Here is a 23485-nt window from a genome sequence, read left to right as displayed (position 1 = left end):
ATGGTGGAGATGGTGCTGCTCTGTCTTCTGCCCATTGAGTCTCCTGTCATGGATGTCCAGCACTGCTCTTGACCTTTCTACTTGCTGAGGAAGGATGAGTTCAAAATGACTTAGGAAAGCACCAACCAGGACAACATAAATTTATTCACCCCTGCTCCTCTCCCCTCTTCCTTGTGTTGGTCTAGGGAGTTGATGAGAGGCTATGAAAACAGATGAAGCTGCAAATTTTCTTCTCATGACAATACTGTAGAATCTAAGGAAAATGGATTCTTCTGGGCTTTGTTTTTTCGTCTTTGGTGGAGATAGCAAACCAAGAGTTTGGAGGTCCTCCTGAGGCTGGCTGAGGATTGCCTTGAAAAGCAGACTGTACCTGCTGAGTTCCCATCCTCCCTGCCTTTGGGATTTGAAGCCCATGTTAGTGAATGCCGTTTAGTCCCAGGATTACCAGAGGGCTGATACATATCTATTACTGTGCCAGACTTGGAGTCACATACATCAAAACTAAGTTGAAAGGGGAGACCTGATCTTTTATTATTTCCTCTTTTTAGTGGCACGTTCCTCTCTTCTACCAATCCACCAAGGTTAGACCATCCAGTTGCCTTTTTCTAACAGGGTGCTGCATTTTCTCTTCTGCTCACTTCCAGCTCCCTTTTCCAGGACCTCTAGCCCTGAAGCTGCTTTTGTGGAGCATCCACAAGCTTCAGGACTCATTCCCACAGCTGGTGCTTGGGTTTGATAAAGGTATCAGCCCTGAGTTTTAACCTTCAGCAACCACAGCAACCAGCTTTGTATCCTTTGAAGAAGTAGTCCTGGGCACAAGTTACATTAAAGACCCATGCACTTCACTTCAGAAGACCTCCCCAAAATGGATGGAAATTGTGACTTGATGACATTTAGGAAATAGGGCATTACTTGTAGAACATTTGTTCTGAGAAAGACAGAAACTGTCAAAATTGTAAGACAATTACACTAATCCAACCCCTCCTAAGAATGGGCACATCAGCCTGGCCATGCTGGAAATCTGTTAGAAATAGATGGTCTTTCAGAGTGATTTCTCTATTTTCTCCTTCTTCCTCTCTAAATGGTAACTGAGACCTATATAGGCAAATCATAGAATATGAAGCATTTCTGGGGGGAAGGTGGGCAGGGGAAGAGGGGAAAGGAGTGGGGAAGAGCTTTGGTGAGAAAAATCATTACCAGACCAGTGGAAAACAAGGCATCAGAGGAGAAAATAGTATTTTTACCTACTAATCTGGAACTAACATACTTGAGCTACAGCTTGACCTTCAGGGATGCCCCTCAAATGGGAGGGTGAGCTCAGTAATCACCCCCTCCTGGTGTGCCTGAAGATCCCCTACAAGTTGTATCTTTCCAGAATCTTCCCAGAAGGAGACTCTTAGAGGAGAGTCCACATATAACAAGGAGTGGTTTTGACTACTCCGATGCAACGCATATTCTGAAAATACATTGATGAGGGTTTTGACTGCTTGACCACAGTGACAGGGTTGTGGTGGTGGGATGTGCCAAAACACTTCATGTTTCCTTGAGCTGGCTTGCAAAAGGTGCTTAGAAAAGTTGCTGCTAAAATAAAACTGGAGAAGGAGTAAAGGATGCAAGCTTGCAGTGAGCGGGAGACAGAAATCCTAGGCGTTTGCGATCTCTTGCCAAATTTATCCATCTCTTTTCCCACATTCTCTCTCCATTTCTGAGGAGTGACGCTTAGCAGTTAGTTTCTGTCTTCGAAGGTAATAGATGTGAGCATCTGTGATGTGGTATAGTTTTTCATTTGAACTGTTATTAGCATGTGTTGGAGATACATATTCAAGTGAAGTGACACTTGAAATATATTCCATGTTGTATGCCAATATCCTATAGAAAGGCCTGATGTATCGGTAACCAAAATTAGCAATAGAGCCATACCATCATATAATCTTCTCAGTGAAATCACAGACCGCTACATAGCAATTTTCTTAGGTATTTGTAATGCTCTTATGCATACTTATTCTCCCTTCCCCCTATGCCATGTAGTTGCTTCTTCAGTAGATTTTGGCTGGTATGCCCTAACCAACACTGCAAGCTCTTTTGGCTCTGTTAGGATGCATGTCTCTCTCTGCTTTTGAGCCAGCTCTGTCCCTAAGCTGCCAAGCCAGAGCAGTGGGGGAAGTTTTCCTTGCTGCAGAGAAGGAACCAAAGCCTGGTAACTCAGTCTATGCTGGGAGAAGTGGTTGGAGGTGTTTTATAGAAAAACTGCTTGAGAAGAGCTCTGTCCTGTGTTCATGCTCAGTGTGAGCCGGATCAGGGATAGGGGTGAGACATACCTCATGGAGCCCTAAATACCTGCTAGGATGGGCTGCATCAAGCTGGCAGCAGCAGCATCCCAGGCTGACCATGTACTCAGTGGGGCAGGCAGATGCCCCAGGAGCTGTACAGCACTACCTGTAGCTGCCTTGGGAACCACAACCAAGCACTTACAGCTAAGTAGTATGAATTTATTCCAATGCTATTTTAAATTTTAAATTTTTTATTTCAGTTCATTCTAGAAAGATCTCCTCCCTCCCCAGTAAATTACAGATCTTTCTAATGCTACGGTCAGAAGCATGAAAAGTGTCCCAGCTGCTTTAACCAGGCTTGCCTGAGTGGTTGTGTTTGCCATGAAGCCACAGTAACAGATGCTTTATCATGGTATGGTCTGTGGTCAGAGCCCCCTGGACCCTGATAAGATTTATGTGGTCTGTGCTGATATTGGTAGCTTCACTGTTGCGAACAGCAATGCTGTTCAGTCTTGTTTAAAATTAATTTAGGTTTGCTTATCTGTGCTGCAGTCAGAGTTTGTGTGCAGTGTCATTCACCACCCTCCTCGTACAGAGCAAGAGACTCTCTGGTGGGAGTGGTAAGAAATAACTTTTGTTTTCTAAGTTTATGTTCTACTATACTTTGTAGCACCTTCCCCAGGAGGGTCTGTTTTGCAGACCCACTGAATAAGGACGTTAAAAATGTGAAAATTAGATCCAGTCAAAATTGTTTGTCACTTGGAATAAAGTGCCTTTAGAGAGTTTGTTAGGATCGTGAGGATGTAAACAAGACTTCCCAATTCCCAGTTCACCAAAGCGTGGTTGCTTTGGCATAGACTACAGCGAGCCCCTCACGCCTCTCTGGGATGTCTGAACACCTTCTGAAGAGCTGGGGAATGGAAGGGGATGCAGTGGGCGCTGCAGCTCCATTTGGGATTTTTGGACCTCCGTGGTGGATGCCGTCAGGGAGGTAATCACCAAGCCCCTCAGAGTGGCAGCTGCACATTACTGAAACCCAATTTTCAAATAGGAAATTGGCCTTTTATCTTTGGTACTTGCTACATAATGGTGCAGAGCATTAGTCAGCTGAACCTCACCATGGTTTACTGCCTGGTTGTAAATTGTAATTGGCTGGCTAACCTTCTATGATGTTAAGTGCCTTAAAAGGTTGTTTTTCCTTTATTTTAGTTTAGGTTTAGTTTCTGGCTTTATGTGTTCTTTGTTTATTCTGATACTAAAATGTAATTAGAAATTAAAAAGAACAAAGCAAACCTCCAAGCCTACTGGTGTACAGTAACATGAATCATCATCTCTTGAAAGTGTGTTTAATGCAGAGCTCTGCAACCTGATATACATCCCCTTCATTTGGTAAATATTTAAAATATCTGCAGACATTTTTTCACATTCTTGAGCAAAGACCACATCACCACGTGTTCAGCCTTGTTTCTGTTTTTGAGTATTGATTTTATGAAGCTGAGGTGTGTTAAATGTTAAATGTTTTCTCTACTTTTGTAATTTCTAGTATCTATTGTACTTTATGAAAACAGATATAAAGAGAGAAAAGCCTACCAATTTATTTCCCTTTTAATAATCAAAATTAGTATATTTGAAAGAAACTGTAAGCAACTTTAAATAGTGCCAAAGGCTGTAGTCTTTGAGAACAGTTGAATTGGGAGGCTTATATAATGATGAACAGAGTTGATGATGCCTGTAATAAAGTGGATTAGCTGTTAGAAATTCTGTTACACCATTTAGCTTTACATAGCTAATCTTCCATGTTTGTGATTTCGGTCATATGTTCTTGGGGGTACCCAGATGGGTTATGGTTCTCCAAAGAGAGTTATAAATCCTGCCACTTCCCAATATAGTTTCCTAAGGAGAAAAGAGAGAAATTTTCATAGCTTTTCCTCTGGGTCACATAGCACTGCCCCCTTAGCAATCACTAGTTCCTGCCCTCAGGTAGTAATACTGACTTCTTTCTCTTTTGGTAGCAACTCTTTTTCTTTGATGCATCTTTCCATCTTGGGCTTCGGCTAGGTATTCCTTATAGCTTACATGGAGTTGCCTTTCATGTGAGTAAAGCAGATTCTGAGAACAGTGCTTCTTCCTCCTAATTATTTTAGGCTAAATATGTCCTGTTCTGTGGATTCTGTTTGTGGGATTATCAGGGTCCCGTGTCTGGTGGTGGCGGCCTGTGTGTTGGGTGATGCTGATCTCCCTGCACTGTCCCTGTCAGGTGGGGTGTGCAGAGGCTGTCCAGGGAGAAGGAGGCCTCCAGGCAGAACAGGCAGCTCATCAGGACATCTGTGCATGGCAGACTCTTTCTAGGAGTCTCTTGCCCGGGTCAGGACTGCGGCACATCCCTCTTTCCCTGCCTCCAGCAACAGAAGGGCTTGTTTTGTTGGCAGCCAGGGACCAGGACCTTCACTGTGGCATTCAAGATTTTTTACTTTAAGAGGACATTGACCAATAACTGGGTCTGATCCTGGAATACTTGCTTATTTTGAGAAATGTTTTCTATCCCTTTTTCTTCACACATATGAAGTGTCCTTTCACTGAACTCCCCACTGACTTGAAGTGTCCTACCAAACAGGGATTGTAATTGTAATTGTTGAACAATCTTTAAATTATTTTCTAGTAAAATAGTGCGAATTTTTATTTGGAATAAAACTTGAGAGTGAATACACATGCAGAATTTTAAGGAGCAGAGATGCTCCTCAAATACCATTAATAGTGCTTTGATTCAAACTTGAGTGGTCTAGAATGGTGCTGGTATTTTTTTAAGGAACAAAGCTTGACTTTAAAAATATGTCAAATTCAGTTGATTGTGCTTGAAACAAGAAGTCTTCACAAGTAAGGGACTTGAAAAGCCTGGAATCAGTTTCCTGCTATTCTCCAACACATTTTGCATCTCCTTGGGGAGGCAATTTAGGCTTTCAGTCATCAAATCATCATCTCCAAAATGGGGATAATAAAGACATTCCCAGTGCCTGGGAGTGTTGAGATGACAGACAAACTGAAGGATCATTTGTAGGTTCCAAGAGCACTTATGTGCCCCTTTGTGGCTGTAAACCTCAACCTTTCCCAAAATGCAGCCACCCACTGGCCCCCAGTATAGATTCAGTGCATTATATCCTTATTAAAGTGTTCTTCTGTTTAAAAAATTTGATTGCCAGGGTGACTGTATGTATGTGTTCATTCACTCTGATGTTGTCCCAAAGCAATTGCCAAGTGATTTGATCCCCTTGTCCAGAGAAGCGTTGTGTGCAAGGTTTAGGCCACTTTCAGGGACATTGTAGCCAATTAGCATTGCCCCCTAATTTAGGTTAGAGGACTGAAAGAGAAATGTGATTTTGCTGGCTCTGGACTATCAGGTTGGTATTACCAGTGATCTCTCTATCTCATTTCAAATCCAGTTTGCCATGCTGTGGTGCTGGATCAGTAACAACTGGGAAGCATGGTGAGCTACATAAAATCCCGTCATTTCCAGTGAAGGTTTTTTATTTTCCTCTCTGAAATTGGACCCAGTGTTGTCCTGCTTAGCGCTGTGTTAATCAGGGGTACTTCTTCCCTCTCCCTTTTTGCTCAAGAAAACCATGTCAGCTAAAAGATACTTGTGCAGTATCTTTAGCACAAATACAGGTGCAAGTACATGAGCCTGGAATTACTGTAGCTCAAGAAACGTGCCTTCATGTCTATAAGCAGTGTAGCTGCACTCTTTTGGATCTTCCCACGTAAATAAACCTTTGGTTTGTGATATCCCTTGGGATAGTTGACCACTGCTTGGGATTTAGGCATGCCCCACATTTATCTAACTGTGAAGGATGTTACTTGGCATCGTAAAGAATTTGTGACAAATGCTGTGATATTTGGATCTACTGCTTGTAGTCACTAACAGAAATTTGTCCTGCTGCTGGGTTTTTTCCCCTCTGTTAGCTAGAGGGAGAATCATAACCTTAACATTATTTAATTGGAGGCCTTTTGAGTTAATTAATTTAACTCTTCACTGCCTTTGATCTCATGGTTTTATGAGTATTTTTAATTGATCTTATTTGTATGGAAATGTAATCTAACATTAATTTAACAGAATGGATTCAAATCAGTGGTCAACCCAGCTGCTCAATCAAGGATATTGCTCAGTGCTATTTATTGGGTTTAATTTGAAGATCATGGCCACCCCAGAAACAAAAAAGGAAAAGCAGCTACTGGTGCTGAGATCCTGTAATTGTAGTCAGTTTCACTGATGGATACTGTTAGCGTGGAATTGTACTGGCCACAGCAAATAAATATGGCTTTCTTTTCTTTCCACTGAGTTCTACAAATTCATATAGAATTATGGAAAGGGAAAGGGGAGCACTTAACCTGTGAATTTCAGTCCAGTTGGATTTAAGCAAACCACCTATTTACTCTTAGATTAATGGCTTTGCAGGCAGACTCCATCAGTTGTGGACTGTATTGTATTAATTTGCAACTGCAAGAGTTAATGCTAGTAATTGCTTTTCCTCTATAGAGAGAGCCTGGAGTAGATTGTTTTTACATGGCAATCGGTGATTGATAGATCAGGGAAAACAGGACCAAAGAAGGTTACTGCCTCCCAACAACTTCCCCCTTCAAATTAAAATAATTTGCAATTTGTAGGATGCCTTGTCACACGTGCTTCAGGAATGAAGCAGTAAACACACTAGGCTGCATTCCCTTAAAGCAGTGAACCTCTTACTGCCTTTCTTTCACCAAACCAAACAAGTCATGTTGTTGGGAGTCCACTGAAAACAAGTGTGCTGGTGAAACAGTCCCCAGACCCCTTCAGCAAACTTCCTGTACAGTCAGGCAGCGGACCTGATGAAAGAGCCTGTTTGTGAACCTTTGGATTCCTTCCATTGATTTGTAAATCCACTTTATTAAAGTACTGCCGAAGCTCGTGAAATGAGCAGCCGAGGGCTCCCATCAAGTTCCTAACAAATATCTGATACAGCTTGGATCACTGGTACTGGCACATGCTTTTGAAATTGTTTTTTTCTGCTGCGTTGGATTGTTTCGAGACTGGGGGAGTAGAGACGTAGGAGGAAAAATGCAGTCTCCATCAGGCACATATTACATGGCTGCTTTATTTTTCAATGCTGCTAAAACTCCTCTTATTTAATATCGATCATACCAAGGAGCCAGCAAAGTACAGTGTTAATTGGGTCCACTGGAATTCTTGTCCCCTGGGAGAGAGAGCTTCCTCGGCAGGGTGGGCGGAGGGAAGGAGGGAGGGAGGGAGAGAAGGAGGGAGGCAGGCAGGGAGGAGGGGACCCACTGTGCGCAGCATAAAATGTAAGTGCACTAGACATCAAGGCTTCTGCTTGCATCGCTGGGAAGCAGTCGCGGCGGTTCCCACCCGCCCCCCTTTCAGAAATTAGCCAACTGGTTTTTTTTCTTTTTCTTTTTTGTTTTTTTAAGTCTGGTAGTTCCTTGTGAATTAACAGCTCCTTTCTTTTCTTTTTCTTTCCTTTTTCTTTTTTTCCCCCCCATCTGCGGAGGGCTTTTTTTTTTGTTATTATTTGAATTGTTTTCCTCTCCTTTCTGCAAAGCTGCAAAAGCTCTGCTTTGAAAACTGCTGCCCCAGAGTGCAGTTGCTTAGCTGTCCTGTCAGCATTGTTCTAATGCTCATTCCATATGTATGTCACATAGGAGCAGTACCCTCCTCCTCTCCCTTCCCCCCATCCATGCATTTGATTTTTTTCCCCTAAAGACCGAATTTTTTTTTTATTTTTCCAAAGGAGCTTGCAAACAGGGAAATTCAAACTGCATGTTTCTGTGTTTCTGTGCTGTGGTTGCTTACATAGCCAAGACCACATTTCTCTTAGAAAAAGTGTTTGCTCTGTTTCTCCTTTTCCCTACTCCCTCTTTTTCTTCCCTACAAGCACAAAGGCTTTAAAAACTAAGATCTATAGTTCCTTTTGCTTTTTTTTTTTGCGTTACCGTGACAGCATGTATCTCTGTTGCTGAAGAATGAAGCAGGCAGGCTGGAGGTTTTTTATGTTCAGTGCTTTTGGGACCACTAAAAAGAAGTCCGCAGAGAAATACGTACAGCAACTGTGCCAACTGAGTTTCTCATGACTGTTATCTGTCACTTATTCTGACTAAAAGGTAAGGGGTTCTTTAGTATTTTTGTTAAAGTCTTTGTGCATTGTTTGTGTGGTGTCATTTGACATGTGCAGCTCCCTGGCTCAGGAGGGAGGTGGGTTGTGAAGATTTTTGTGTTAAGGTATTATAGGTCACCCAAGCAAAGCTCTTTGCATCCAGAGGAGAAAAAAAGATCTTGTTTCTTGGAATAGTTTCCCTTTTCATCTCAAATGGTTCCTCCAGCTCAGCTCGCTACTGATTGAGACATAAAGCTGGGGCATTATCGCTGCTACTTATCTTTCCTGGTGCTCTTTCTCTACCTAGGGAGCACACGCACCCAGTTGGTGTGTGCGTGCGCAGATGTGGGGCAAGGCATAGCCCCGGTGCATGGCAAACACTTGGCAACATGCACATTCTCCTCTCTTACTGTAACTAAATGTCTTCAAGCACCCTTCACAAGGTAAGAATGCCTTAGTTCAGCACACTGCAGCTTATGCCTGTTTAAAATTATTACTTGGATTACAGTGCATACTGTGGAAAGTTATTAGTTTCCACAGAGACCAGTTTAATTGGGGGGTATGTGTGCAGCGGTTCTGTTTTGTGCTTTCCATACGCTGCTTGTGGGGGAGTATGAAATGTTATTTTCTTCTTAATTCTTGGGAAGGGTGAAGTTTACACTGTCAGGCATAGCAAATGAAGTTATAGCTGAAATCGATTAAAGCTGTGAGGAAGCATAGCCTTACAAGGCTCTTCAACTTAGCCTGGGAGTCAGAAGATAGTTTAAAATATTTTTTTGCTCTGCTTTGTAATATGCAGAACTGTAAGCAGGAAGGCATCTTCACCAAGCAGAATTAGCAGTGAATGATGCCTGGACTGGATCATTATGTCATTTATGTGTTAGAAACCTGTTTAATCCACAACCTTGGTGTGCGCTGCTTTTTTGTGCATGTGTGGTGGATACATCTTTCAACAGCCTCTTAGTTCAAGAGGGCATTGTTTTATAAAATGTGTTAATGTGTTTCTGCTTTGCAGGCAGGCAGAAGTGCTCTCTGTAACTGTCCCCTTAGCTGTGACACAGCCTGTTATTTGGCATTTTGGAAGGGGCTGATTGTAGGGCTTGCTTTGCTTTCTCTAACTGTGTTATTTGTGTTCTTACTTTTTAGCTGTTAGTTCTCTGCATGGAAAATGCATCTTAAGGGTGCTCATTTCTCATGCTTTGCAATCATAAGTGGCTGAGACAGTTGAGCAACCTGATTTAGTGGTGTCGCTTTGCCAGAAATGTTGCATTGCTTATTTGAATAACCAGGAATGCCACCAAATATGTAATTACTTTAAAAACAGACTAAAAATACAAAGTGTGAAGGAAGAGAGAAAATTCCTGTCTGCAGGAATTAATTTCTTTCTTTACTGTAGCTGTTTATAATGTTATTTCAAAATCAGATATTTCCTAACACATGCTCTGTGGCTCTTATTTTCCCATTATTGTTGCTTTATATCAGCACTGAGAAAACAGTCATTTAGATAACAGGTTTTCATTGACATCCTTTTTATAATATAGAAAGCAGTATAAGAAGCAGTAATAAGTTAAATTGGCATCTGCTAATTATGCTGAATACAGATTGCGAGCTCTTCAAGTCGTCCCTTGCCTTAATGCTGTTAGCATATTTTAGCACTGGCAACCAAAGGAAAGAAACTGGAATGTTCTTGCTTGGGGTTTTTTTAGGGGGGGGAAAAAAAAAAAAGCTATGGCTTGTGAAGAAGTGTGAAGTTTTGGGGGTTTTTAATGTTTCTCTGCTGGTTGTGAACAGAACATCATACAGAGTTTGGTAGCACTTGGTAGAATTGTGATCACTGAGAACCTGACCTGCTTGGTGATCGCTAGAATTAAATTTGACCCTTGGAGACAAAACCATTGTTGTCTGATAGGACAGGAAAAGTTTGAGAGTTTTGTTGTCACCAAATACGTTATTATTTTGGATGTCTAAGAGCGATAATTAAAAATATAACTCTTCTGAACTTAGTTGTAGTTCTTCATACTATTATATGGCAATTTCACTCACCTCATCTCAAAACTGAAAGTCTTCCGTGGAAGCAGGAGAGCTGTGCTTCTGCCCAGATGTGCGCAGTCCTGCCCTGCGCGTTCTCCCTGTGCAGCAGTACTGCTGTCCGGCCGTGGCACGGAGCCCAGGAGCAGGAGCCCGGGCTGCGGCGGCCGTGCCAGGGCAGGAGGGCACCCGCTCCGTGCAGCCCGTGGCGCTGGCGGCGGGACCCGGAGCGGCGGCGGGTCAGCCACTAGAGGGGAGGCGAGAGCCGCTGATCCCGGTGCCTGGCACCGCCGGCGGAACACCGGGAGCCGGCTGTCCGCGGCTGGGTTTGCACCGAGCGTGGGCACAGCTGGCCTAGCCTGAGTCCCCTGCGTGCCGGGAGCACCCAGCGGGGCTCGCTGGGGCGTAGTGTGGGCTGGTACCGGTGCTCTTCTCAAGGAGCATCCCGCTGCTGTGGTGGGTGGTGTCCTGAGACAGGTTTAGACAGAGCAGAAACGTGCCCACGCTTCGTCTGTGCTGGAGTTTCTGCCTGTGGACCTGCCCCTGCCTCTGTGCACAACCTCCCTCTTGCCTGGCTCCAGCCTGGGGGAGACTGTGGGGAGATCTCATCGTGGTCTTCAGCATCCTTATGAGAGGAAGAGATGGGGCAGGTGCTGATCTCTTCTCTCTGGTGCCCAGTGGCAGGACACAAGGGAATGGCCTGAAGCTGTGTCAGGGGAGATTTAGGTTGGATATCAGAAAAAGGTTCTTCACCCAGAGGGTGTCTGGGCACTGGAACAAGCTCCCCAGGGAAGTGCTCACAGCACCACCCTGACAGAGTTCAAGCATTTGGGCACCACCCTCAGGCACATGGTTGGATTCTTGGGGGGCTATCTTGTGCAGGGCCAGGAGCTGGACTTCAGTGATTCCTGTAGGTCCCTTCCAACTCATGATATCCTATGATTTTTACCAGTAGGGAAGATTTGGCACATAGATTTACCGTAAGTTGTTTCATCCTTCTGTAGAGAAGTTATCCTGAACTTAAAGGATTGCTCTGTGTGGTGGGGATGGGCACAGTGGGAAGTGTCCTGTGTGGAGAGGTGCAGGGCTGAGTGGAGATAGGAGAGCTCCCAACCAGTGAGTTCTGCAGGTCAAGGTGAGGTTGCCTAGCGATGGATGGGCAGTGCAGGAACTGCATATTTTGGATGTTGGTGTGTTGTGGCAGTGCTGTAACTCTTGTCTTCATATGAGCCTAATTTTGCTAGAAGTGGTGTCAGAGTCTTTTTAATAAGACATTATGATTTTGGCTTCAGTTTTGGGTTTTCTTACTCTCTTATGTGCATGTGTAAAATGCAAAGCATATTTAATGAGTGAATACTTCAAATGCTTCCAAATTAATTAAAAACAGTTCCACATCTGGAATAAATCCAGTACCTTGCATGGATGTCTTCACGGTTTTTCCCTCTTGTGAGAAGCCTTGTGAATATTCCTGTGTGGATGCTTGTGAAAACTGGAGTAGCAGAATCCAGCCTTATTTTACAAAGGAGAGAGATCTGAAACACACAGAGATCAATAGAATCTTGGCCTTTATTCCAGCAGACTTTGGATAGGGGGCCTAATGATATTATATGATTATATGATAGGCCTGTGCATAGTCAGGTTTTTTCAGGGTACCTTGTCTTGAAGGTAACAGCAAATCTTAATTAAAATTTGTTGTTTGTTGTGGTTCAGCTGCTGTTTAAATTCACACAGATTTCAGAGGGGCTTGAATTAGGCACCACAAACAAAAAAAAAAGTGTTTTTATAATGAGTTTTTTTTTTCTTCTGCCTTCTCTGTCCCTAGAAGTAAATAAAATGATCAGATTTTTCTCTGTGGGAATGTTGTGATTTAAACTGACACAACCAAGTGACCTAAAGATAGGCTTATTGCATAGATAAAAAATGCAGGGTTGGGTTGTTTGAACTGCATTAGCATCAGAATAAGAAATGGCAGAGAAAGTTGGCTGAGGTGCCCATGAAGAACTGGGGAGGGTTGTTCTTTGGAAAGCTTCTGAGCTGGGAATTCTTTTCTGAGCCATAAATAAATAAATCTGTGTCCTGAACAGTTAATGAATACAGGAGTCTGGGCAACTTTAAGCTGTTTGGGATATTTAAGAAACCCACATGGTGCTTTTGTTAGTATTTCTGATTTCCATTTTTCCCCCTAATATTTCCTTTTTAAGTTTTTGTTGTTTTTTTTTTTTTAACTTGGTTTATTTATGCTGAAAGATGCTGTTGATAATGTTTTTGCCAGCACTTTTTTGTAACTCCCACAGCAGTTTTGTTATGTGTTGCACCAAAATGCTGCCCCTGAAATTTCTGATCCTCAAGCTACAGATGGGGATTGCCGAGAGTTTAGTGCTTTGAGTACTTTGTCTTTGGAGTTGTCCTCTGGCTGCTTGTGCGTGATCCTCTGGGGATGCCAAGAAAATTATCTTGCAGGGATCCTACTGTGATTGCATATACAGCTTTTCCAGGGGAACTCTGTGTTTTTCAGACCAAAACGGGTTAAACCTCATGACATTCATGGCAGACAGATAAGCATAAACCACAATAAATAAACTGAAACAGGAAGAGGTGGAGAGCTCAAGTTTCCCATGGTAGCGAACAGTGACATTCCCATTGAACCAAGCTGTAGGTGCCATGTACCTCTGAAAATGAGGGTGCTGTTGACTTGGCTGGGAGAGCTACCCTTTTGGCACTGGATTTTGTGAAGGTAGTTCATATTTGCAGTTTTGCATCCAGCACCTGCCTATTAGAGATTGAATTTGTTCAAATCTCCTCAGCATTTCCTTGCTGCTCAGTTCATGGTGAGTCTGCGTAAGCAGTATTATGTTGGGAAGTTGCTGAAATGTCCTCATGCCCTTCCAGACTGGAATTTTCTGAATTAACCAGCCTTGATTGGATTTTTGCATTAAGTAGAACAGGCCTGAGAAAGGTGCACCAGCTCTCACAACACTAACAGGTTGTGACCATTGCTGGGTTCTGACTTCATTGTGTTTCATATAGTGTTTCTAGTTATTCCATCTTTGATGTGCCTTTTGAGAAAGGTTTGATACTCTTTACATTACTGCTGTCATGGCCGTTGGTCATAGGCAAAATAAAAACCTGATGCTACTGAAGTGGATGAGCTGACCATTCAGTAAAATGGAGCAGAAATGAGAAATTTCACTCACTTAACTGCTCTGAGTGCACAACTGCTTAAAGTACAAGGGTACAAGGCAATGCCTTTTAGAAGATAAAGGGTTTAGCTAGTCTGTAATCAGATAATTATGGTGCTATAAGCCAGATTTGTAGGTATACTGATACAGTACAGAAATTCCCGTTAGGGCATGCTGTACAACTGGGATATACTGACAAAGAGAGAAAAGGAGTAGTGAGAGAAAGCTATGGCCTGAACTTGTACAGCCTTTTTGGAAAGCATTTTAACCATAGGGGCCAGTTAAAAAGGTTAATTGGGCAAGATCTTTATTGTGGTATGTGAAAGTGAGCTTTGGAGCTCGAGAAGAGAAAGCAGCAGACAAAGCAGTGAGGTGTTCCAGGAGACGACGCTGTTCATGGTGGAAAAATGAGGATCATCCCTACACAATCTAGAAGAGGGGAAGTGTAAAAAAAAGTAACAGAATATACTGAAAATGTGAAAGTTCTTCAAACGATACAAGACCGACCTACCCCCCGCCCCAAAGCAGTGTGGGTGGAAAGAGCAGGGCAGACAAGTTGCCTTTAGATCTTACAGAGATGACAAGGGTTACACCAGGAAAGGAGTAAAGTTTGTTAAAACTGAAGAGACAAGGCACAAAAGAGGAGGGAGCACGAAGGTGCTGGAACCTCTTTTACCAAATCAGCATCCCTGAAAGCATCCAGGATAGTGACAGAGTTCTGTTACTGTGTGTGTTGTTGGTCAGTCATGGAAAAGAATGAGCCAAAAAGGAATGTAAAGGTCACACAGAAAGACTGCAGGGGCATCTGGAGAAGCAAGGATGTTGAGGTATGTGCTCCTATAAACTGTCAGACGTACTGGAAGGGAGGAATACCAAAGTTCATCCTCAGCGTGACAGAGTGGTTGAACCCACTGGAACTGCTTTATATTCAGTGGTCCTTGGGGGGGAATAAGCTGCCACAGAAATCAGGAGAATAAATGAATGCTTGCTGAAATTGAGCCCAAAACCCAGGGGTTTGGCATGATGCTCTGAGTGCTAACACCAAAAAGCAGGAGTTAATTTTGCATTGGCTTCCTTACTGTAGCCTGCCTTCCTAGGAAACATCCCAGAGCATGAGCTGTTGGTATTGGAGAATGAGTGTTCATTTTTGAGTTAACTGTAATAATCTGGGCTTGAATTGATATGTGGTAGTGCCTGGTGCTAATGAAGTGGCTTTCAGACCAATGGGCTTCAGAGAAGAGCACAGTTTCAGTATTTCTCCTATTGCACATTTCAGTTTGCTGAGAACTTGGAGCAAAGGACAGCATCTCTGCCTCATTTGTTGCTGGTTATGCAGTTTAATTAGTGTCCATCATTACTGAACAGCTCCCATGGAGGTGAATACGGGCTTAGAGAAATCTTCAGCTCTGCAGAGGAACTCTGTAACTAGATGCTAAGAAGGGGCTCTTCATACATGGGAAACAAAAGGGCCCTTTATGTAAAAGTAGCTTGTTAGCTTTTTGTTTTTAAGCTGTAGCATGTCTAAGCAATCAGGGTGTCACACACTAATAAACTGGCCAGTCCCTCTGGAATAGACATTTTCAGTGGTGATTTAGAAGGTGCATTTATACAGCAGTCTCCAACTTCATTACTACGCTGTTTCCTTGGATACTGAACATTTTGCATATCATTATGAGAGGGACGTTAACAACGTGTCGTGGTTCTAATGGTTTTAATAAAAGTTTTTCATATTACTTGGTTAGTGAGTCTGTTTTTCCTTTAATATTCTATATCAAAGAGCAAGAACAAAAGGAAGTGATTCTTGTCAGCTAATTCACACAAATTCTTTTGAGCCAAGAACTGGTTTTATTTCTTAAAGTGTGGAAATCCTGAGTGCCATTTCTGGAGTTATGTTGCTGAATGAGTTGTAAATAGGGGTTAGAGTGCTACTATTCATTGTAACATGAAATTCACACTGTTTGGGAACAATTTTACAATAGTAAAGAAAAAGCTGTTTAAATGCTGGGCAGTAAACAAAATTTGTTATGGGTGTGAAAGCATTTAAATACTTCATGTGTCTATTTAAGGCTTGGGTATTTTGATAGTGTTCAGTATGTTTCTCGAAGGTACTTTCTGCTCTTTACACACCATCTTGGTTGCCTCAACTCCGGCTGTTGTTTAACAAACAGTTTGAGCTGCCATGGACATGGAAAGGATCTCTCCTGCCTGCCCCAGGCACCCGTTCCCGTCTCCCTCCCTCCCTTTTGTTCACAGGCATATTTGCAATAGGGCAGCTCAATACCCACTGAGAACAAAATTAACAAAAAACAAATAAACAAAACCCAAACCAACAATAACGACAACAAAAATAATGCCATACTGTGGATACACACACAAACTACAAAAAATAAAAACACAAGAAAAACCCAACAGGAAAAAGCCGGGGGATTGAGCCTAGAACAGCTGCTTTGGTGGCCACGGTGGCTTATCCTGCTGTAAAGTGATCACCAAGCTGTGGCATGAAAGGATTATGTCTGAATATAATTAGGTTTAGTTGTGCAGTGTGTCTGCAACTCTTGCAAAGAAGTTGGTAGGAGCCTCAGGCTGTGGTGCCCAGGCTCACACGGTGATGCACTGTCTGTCGTGGCCCTTCACTGATCCTGCACATGAGCATGAAGCTCTGTGTGTGTCACCTCCACGGCTTTCAGCGCATCTGATTGTTCCACTGACTGCAGAGGATGCTTTCATATGCACTTGAGGAATGTCTGCTTGGGAGCAATATTTTTGCATGTCAAAAAAAGAATTAATGCTTTCATGTTCTTTGAGACCTCGTTGGAATATCCTTGTTGGGATATCCCTTAGATATACAGCAACAAGGATTTAAACTCTGAAATGTCCGTAACTGTCACAGGCTGTGTAATTACATGAGGTATGAGGGCAGCTGGGCGCGATGAAATGGGTTGTACGTGTGTGTGTACACCCTCACTCAAACTACAAGTGTGCTCACTTACTGCGAGCTGGTTTCAAGTTCAAAACGTCGTGCATTTTTTAGTGTTAAAAGAACTACTTTATATTCCCACTGATGCTTTTTCTTCAGAGAAACAATATATTGTGTAGTTCATTTAATAAAATAAAAGCTTTTTTCCAAAAGCCAGAGAATACAGAATTTAATAAAGTGGCATTTGAAGATAAATTCTAGGGATGCATATGAGAAGGCTCTTTTACAGTACACTCAGTTTTATTGAAGTCCTCACAGCAGCCTTCATATGCCAAAAGTTATTGGCAGTCTTTTCCTATCGAAGTGGTATAGAACTGTATTATATACACAGATATTTTGTCCTTACCCATAATAATTTCACAAGCAAGGCATGCTGCTTTTTTCCCCCTTCTGTGTGGATTTGTAGGTATTCTATACCTACATTGCTATTCTATATCTCTTTTACCCCCCTCCCCCCCCCCCCCCCATATACTTTTATCTTAAAACACAGAGGAAACAGGTTAAGTTACTTCCAATGATTTTGATCTTTGACCTGATGCTCTCTGGAACAGCTTCTTTTGTTTTTTTACCTTTCTGGAGATTTGCAGGGGTCAGGTTGAAATGGCAGCTGCCTTTCAGTCAGTGCGTGGTGAAGCCCGAGGAAGAGCTATTTGCAAGTAATGCCTTGTTATATGGAACTTCATTTTAAACGGAGGTTTCAAATTCAGGAGCAGTGAGCCTCACTGGGCATGAGTTAAGTGTTGTTACTTAGGCTGGAGTCCTTTTTATTTCAGCTGAGCAGCTTTCTCCTTCTCTTGTCAGAAGAAAAATGGTAAGAAAATGGTGAACATGTGGCCTGAGCTTGCTTCTATGGGATGCTCTAAGAGGGAGTATCCATGTACCTTTGCCTACTGCATCTCCTGGCAGCTGCACACCATCATGGCACCCTTGGGATGAGGCAGAAATGATGGAGCAGCCTGGGTTTTGAGGGAACAGGTGGGGATGGTATGGTGTTGCCAGCACTGAGTCCTCCCCTCCTGGTGCACAAACAGAAGGTGTAGAGCCAGTGACTGACATAACCACATCTTCTCTCTCCCCACAAGTGACTGTCTGTGTTTTGGGAACATGGATCAGCAGCTTGGGGACGTGTGACCTGCCCCATTTATTGGCAAGCACTAGGTTGAATGTTCAGCATGTGATGTGAGGTGGCCACTTGACTACCAACTCCTCTGCTTGTCAAAGTGTCTACGGGATGGGGTGGCTCTATTCAGAAGATTTATCTGCGGGGACTTGCTGTGGCACCACTACAGTGTGGGCTCCCAAGAGGCAGGGAGCAGTCAGACCAAGGAGTCTGACGGCAGACTGATGTACGGGAGGCAGACATGATGAATGCAGGGTTAGGGGGACCTTGCCTTGCATGGTTAGAGGATTTACTCCAGCCAGTGTTTGGTGTGCATGCCCAGGATTTGGGAGCGCAGGCTTTGCAACTTGGCCTTTGGCTGCAGGTGATCCTGACTCCAGAACAAATAGAAAAGGGTGAGGCATTGAGATGCGGCCATTCTTCCTAGTGGCTGCCATTGTCAACAACATAATGGAGTCATAACACTGTTGATAATGTTGTCAGTGTTACTAATATACCCCTGTTGTTCTTATTACCCCTGCCTTACTGGTCTCCATTTCATGATCAGTGTCCACTTAACTTTCCAAGATCTACGTGTGATTTTGAAGACCAAACTCAAACTCCTGACCTGTGATGAGTTTTGAATGGTAGCCACTGCAGTGGTGGTGAGAAACACAACTGAATGACCCTGTGTTCTGGAAATTTAGGCCAAAAATGCTGGCGGGTATTGCTTTGTAGGGAAACCTTCCTGCCCTAGATTTTGCAGGTACCAAGGGCAGCATAGCGAGGCAGTGAGAGCTGGAGTATGTGGGAGGGGTCTCCTGTGTAACCTGGGGCATGGGGCTTGAGCTGCTGTGCCTGTTTCCTCATCTAGAAATGGGCTAAGTGTGTGCACTGACCTGGCCTTCAACTATGCACAAAAATCAGGGACCTCAAGGGCAGTGCTGTCAGGGTAGGTGGAGGCACTTTGCAGTCGAAGCTTTTGTGACAGCCAGTGAGTGTGGGTGCCTCAGAGAAGTCCAGTACCCACAGGAATTGCAGGAGGTAGATAGCAGTGTGCAATGGAATTTGTTCCTGCTTCCCAGTGTGACTGGTGGTGAGGCTCTCCATGAAGCCTGGGCTGTTGTGCTTGTGTAAAGTGCCTTTCACAGAGAAAGGGCAGAGATCAAAGCTCTGTATGGCTAGTTTTCCTTGGCTTTCCATGCAGTGCTCCTGTAGATATTTGAGGAACATGCTTCTCCAGAGGGAAGCATGGGGCTCTGTTAGTGAGGAGAGCTAAAAGAAAGCCAAGCTTCTTTTTTCTTCTTTTTTTAATTTTGTATGATTTTGATATTTGAAACTAGATCATAAATGAAAATATACTTTTTCTGAGGTTCTGCCTCTTATGCCAAATATTTTAAAGGCACTTTTCCAAGGTGGTTATCAAAAATCTGCATTAAGAGATACCTCATTTAATCTAACATATCCTGATTGCCATGAAGATATTTTCAACAGATACTCTGCCATGATGTCTGTTATTCTTCAGGACATAAATAACTGCTGGACTGTAGATGACTCTGTGGGTAACCGGTGGCTTATGGGTAACCTCTTTTCTGGCACAGAAATAATGGGTTGTTTGTTCCTCCAGTTGAAGTCCTGATGCATTTTGATGTTTCTGATTTACATTTTTTGCACTGTTCCTGATACCGTTCAGTGTTCTGTGAACAATCTTTAAACTTGGTGTTTATTTTGGAGCGTCGGTTTTTCAGCAAACAAATATGTGATTAGCAATTAATGGTTTTGCTATAAATAAACAAAAGAGAACAGTTCAACTTTAAATAGGGATCTCTGCTCTGTGGAGCTTTTAATTGAGCCATGCCTGCAAAGTTGAACCTTTCCAAACACGCAACTGGCTTTGAGGGACTCCCAGCTATGGTGACTGAACTGGCCGAGTTGGAAAGCTGAAGCTATGGTTAGCTAAAAAGTGGTTATCATCTCAAATATCTGTGCATGAGCCAACCACTGGAGGGGGGAAGAAAGGTGGTTTCAGTATGGGTGAAATGTTTGAATGCAGGTGAGGTCCAGCGTGCAGAAGAGTTCCAGTGCTGTGCCTTTCCCTTGGGGACTGGTCTCTGGGTAGGGGCGACTGGTGGAGGTGGCACCAGAGGTGGTACCAGAAGTTCTTCCACATAGCCAAGGCAGATCTGTCTCTCTGAGTGCCACAAGCACTCCCTTGTGTGCATGGAAAATAGTATATTATTTTATCCCCTTCAAAATAATTGGATTTAGCACCTTGTAAGGCTTTGGGCATTTCTAATGCATATAGCAGTCCAAGGCCGGCTTTGTTGGGGAGCTTACCTCTTTGCAGTGATTGAACCTTAACATATGAGTTGGAAGGAAATTTTTAGGTTTCTCTCAGAACTGTTAGCTTTAAGGCTGACTCCATCTACTTTTCTATTTCCCACATGATGTCTGCAGTGTGTATTCCACTTATCTGAGAGAAAGTGTGATTTCTTTGACCTGATGCAGCTGTGGATGGCTTCTTACTTAGGCAGGTTAACCAACTACTATGGCCTGAGCTGAATGTAATTTTAAAAAGTAATGGCAACAGCCCTCTCTCTAGATACTGCCTGTTTGAACAAATAACAAACTTTCTGATGTTTTGCAGAAAAAGTTGGAGAGCAGCCACTGTATTTATCAACAGTCTTTTTCTTTGGTTTTTTTTTCCTTTCTTTTTTTTTTTTACGGATAGTTGTGGGCTCTTACAGTTTGTCCAAGTTTTCAGAGACACTTTCATCAGAGGGCCACCGAGAGGCAGATTTTGGGGAGCTGGCTTTCAGAAAGGTGGCTGCTTTGCAGTGCCTAGAAGCCAGACCCACGTAGATATCTCTAGTTGGTTGTAGACAGCTCCAGTGTGTTGCTCCAGAAGCAGCTCCGTGTTATGCCTGTGACACAGCAGCAAGTGCCAGCACCCTGCAGATTCCTGTCCTGCCGTAAAGGAAAAATGTTCATTGCTAAATCTAAGTTTTGTTCTCAAATCTCAAACTTGTTGAGAATCTCAATCAAAATATTTTCTCCTTCCACTTCCATCATGATCTCTTTCTGTTGCTGTGTGTCACAGCTATCTTGCAGAGAAATGGCATTGCAAAACCAATAATCCAATTCCTAGCATCAATAAAAATTTTTTTTTTCTTTCTTCATGTCTAGTAAGATCTAGCTATTTCTCAAGTGATTGTTCTGTTTAATTGTTTTGTTTAATTTTCTTAAAGGCATCTGGATACATTCATATGTCTTCTTTGGTGCAGAGTGAAAAACTTTATCCTACAGTCTCTTTGTAAAATCCTTACTGGACGATCATGATTTTGATTTGGCATCTCATAATCATAGAACCATAGAATTAGGATTGGGAGGGATCTTGAAATATCACCTAGTCCAACCTGACAGTCTTTCTCCTTAATCTCCATTTTGTGTTGTGCATTTTACATGGAGCTGTCAACGGTGAAGAAGCTTTTGTATATGCATCTCTATTTTCAATCTTCCTTCATTTGCCCATATATAAAGGTCTGGACCATTTGAGCTGCCATACCTCCCCACACACAGTGTCTGAAGGAGATAATATAGTATTTTTTTCCTCTGAGAGTAACAGCTTACTGCAGTCCTTATACCTACATACCTATTATGGCCCTGGAAACAGTAGTTGTAAATCTCATGGACTTCTTTCTTACTATAAACTATATCCAAATAGTTTATACAAGCCTGTGAAAGCTGTCAAAAGGAGTATGTGCAGTATTCCAAACACAGAGCAGACCGGAGGCAGCAACCAGCAGCAGTTGGGACTAGCGGGTGTGAGTTTTCAGGAAAACAACCGTGGAAGAGAGTTCATGGTGGAAGCTGAGCCTTGTGTGGGAAAGGTGGAATGTGCTTTTTTAGCTGCGGGGTCATCCCATTCACATCAGTGCTGCGGCTCACAAAGTGCTTGTTCCATTGTTGTGTTTCACCAGGTATTGAAAAGTGTTGAGATTTGGGTTGCTCTAGGATTTTGTACAAAAGACTATCTGGTCTCAATTGTATTATTATTATTATTTGCATTATGGTAAGGGCAGAGTTGCAAAGAGCCCAGTCAGATCTCTGCTCAAGTCCCACTGTATGCAGCTGGAATGTGCCCCATGGCAGGCTGTGGTCCTGCTCTCCACCCTCAGTAGCCTCTGGGTGTACGAGTAGAGCTCTGGCCCCTGAGGATCAGAGGTGCAGCTTGGTAAAAAGCTGGTTGGTTGGAGGGGATCCAAAGTTACTTGGATGAAGGTGGTGAAGGGAGAGCTAGGGAAAGACCAGCAGTGACAGGAGTGGGACTCACCAGTGCTGGATTTTTGCTGCTGACATGGCACCTTGAAAGAGCGTTCAAGCTAGAGCTCTTTGGATGAGGGTCAAAGTAGATTTATGAGTAAAACATAAGGGGGGAAAAAAAGGCCAGATAAGCAAGAAATAATGTTGAGTGTGTTTCATAAGGAAGTCCCCATGAAAATAACTAGCTCTTTTTGAAACTGCCCCAAAGCATCCCCATTTTACAGTGACTAAGACGCAGGAGCCAGGGGGGATTTGAGACACACAAAGCATGAAAACTGGTTATCAGCCTTTGTTTCCCTGGGGGCGGACCACCAAGGGACAAGCTCAAATTCTTTGTAAGGTGGCTCCCAGGAATTCACTTTTGACAGATCTCACATGGCAGCAAATTATTCCTACCCCCTCCTCCTGCCATTTCCCCAAGCCACGTTTCATCCTCGAGGGGAGAGTCCAGGAGACCCTTTGCACCCTCTCTTCAGGAAGAAAAATGATGCCCGGCTCCTGCTCGCTAGTGGAAGCATTTGCTGATGAACTGATACTTGCCAAAAATTGGTGTTGTATGGAAAAATCCCCAGCACCTGCTAGCAAAACAAAGTTATTCATAACATACAGCTGGGTGGCTAAATCTTCACTTCCTAGGGACGGCCTGAATTACACTTGCTACACGCTGAGCGGCCTGTCTCCCGTGTGGAATGACATGCAGGCAGCAGGAGGATTTGCAGCTCTGAGAAAGGTTAGGATTTATAGCGCTGTCTCTTGCAAGGGCTTACTCTGCAGAAATGATCATTTTGTCTTCACCTTCTCTTTTGGGGATAAACACATCATGATATAATCATATATATGGAAAAGCAGATCTTCGTGCTCATCAGGGAACAGGTAGTTCCATGAATATATTTCCTGTTGTAAATCTGTTGGTGTCAGTAAGGTTTTTTTTCCCCTCCTGCCTAAATTTGAACACACATCTTTAATTCATTTCTGTATGGCACAAGTTCTAAATTCTTACTCTGTGTTCTGATTTGTTTTCCTGGCCAGTAAATTGTTAGCCTTTCCTAACTGGGCGAATTGCTGTGGAGTGCGAGGAAGTTGTCTGGCTAGAAAAAGTGTTGTTTAAACATGCTTTTTTCCCTTAGTATTCATTTGACAACGTGCTAGTGTAATTGACAACATTGCCTGTGTAATAAGAGGAGAGTTAAAAAATCCATGTCTCTCTCTAGTCTGTGCTTGAGCTTTGCAGGAAGAATGGCACCTTGGTCTTTAAACTCCTAGACTGATATCTTCCATATGCCTAAACACTAATTTCCATGAGTTCGGAAGAGTTTTTAGTGGTTCTGTGCTTTCAAGAGAGGGCACTGATGTACACGGGCTCTCACCTCCTGGTTGCAATATTGACAAAACATTTGTTGTCAAATTTTTTCTATCACTAATGCAGCTTGATGTAAGCCTTTCATAGGTGACAACTGCAAACCTAT

At 43.1% G+C, this 23485-nt stretch overlaps 1 protein-coding gene across 10 annotated transcripts in view; it reads left to right on the top strand.

Moving 5' to 3' along the window:
* Positions 1-23485, top strand: part of FAT3 (FAT atypical cadherin 3) — a 398052-nt gene that overhangs the window by 58660 nt on the left and 315907 nt on the right. For 2 of the 10 annotated variants that reach the window (XM_042024010.1, XM_042024002.1), the window contains exon 1: positions 7839-8420. The exons of the other annotated variants lie outside the window; for them this stretch is intronic. The gene's annotated coding sequence lies outside the window, so the exon portion shown is untranslated. Of the gene's footprint in view, positions 1-7838; positions 8421-23485 lie in introns of those variants that run through there. 10 annotated transcript variants of the gene reach the window in all.

The sequence above is a fragment of the Corvus kubaryi genome, unplaced genomic scaffold (assembly GCF_017639235.1).
Source record: "Corvus kubaryi isolate FWS band 111438036 unplaced genomic scaffold, C.kubaryi_AGA036_p1.0 37260, whole genome shotgun sequence".
Taxonomy (NCBI): Eukaryota; Metazoa; Chordata; class Aves; order Passeriformes; family Corvidae; genus Corvus; species Corvus kubaryi.
The sequence above is the reverse complement of the archived record's forward strand: the minus strand, read 5'-3'. Positions and strand labels throughout refer to the sequence as shown.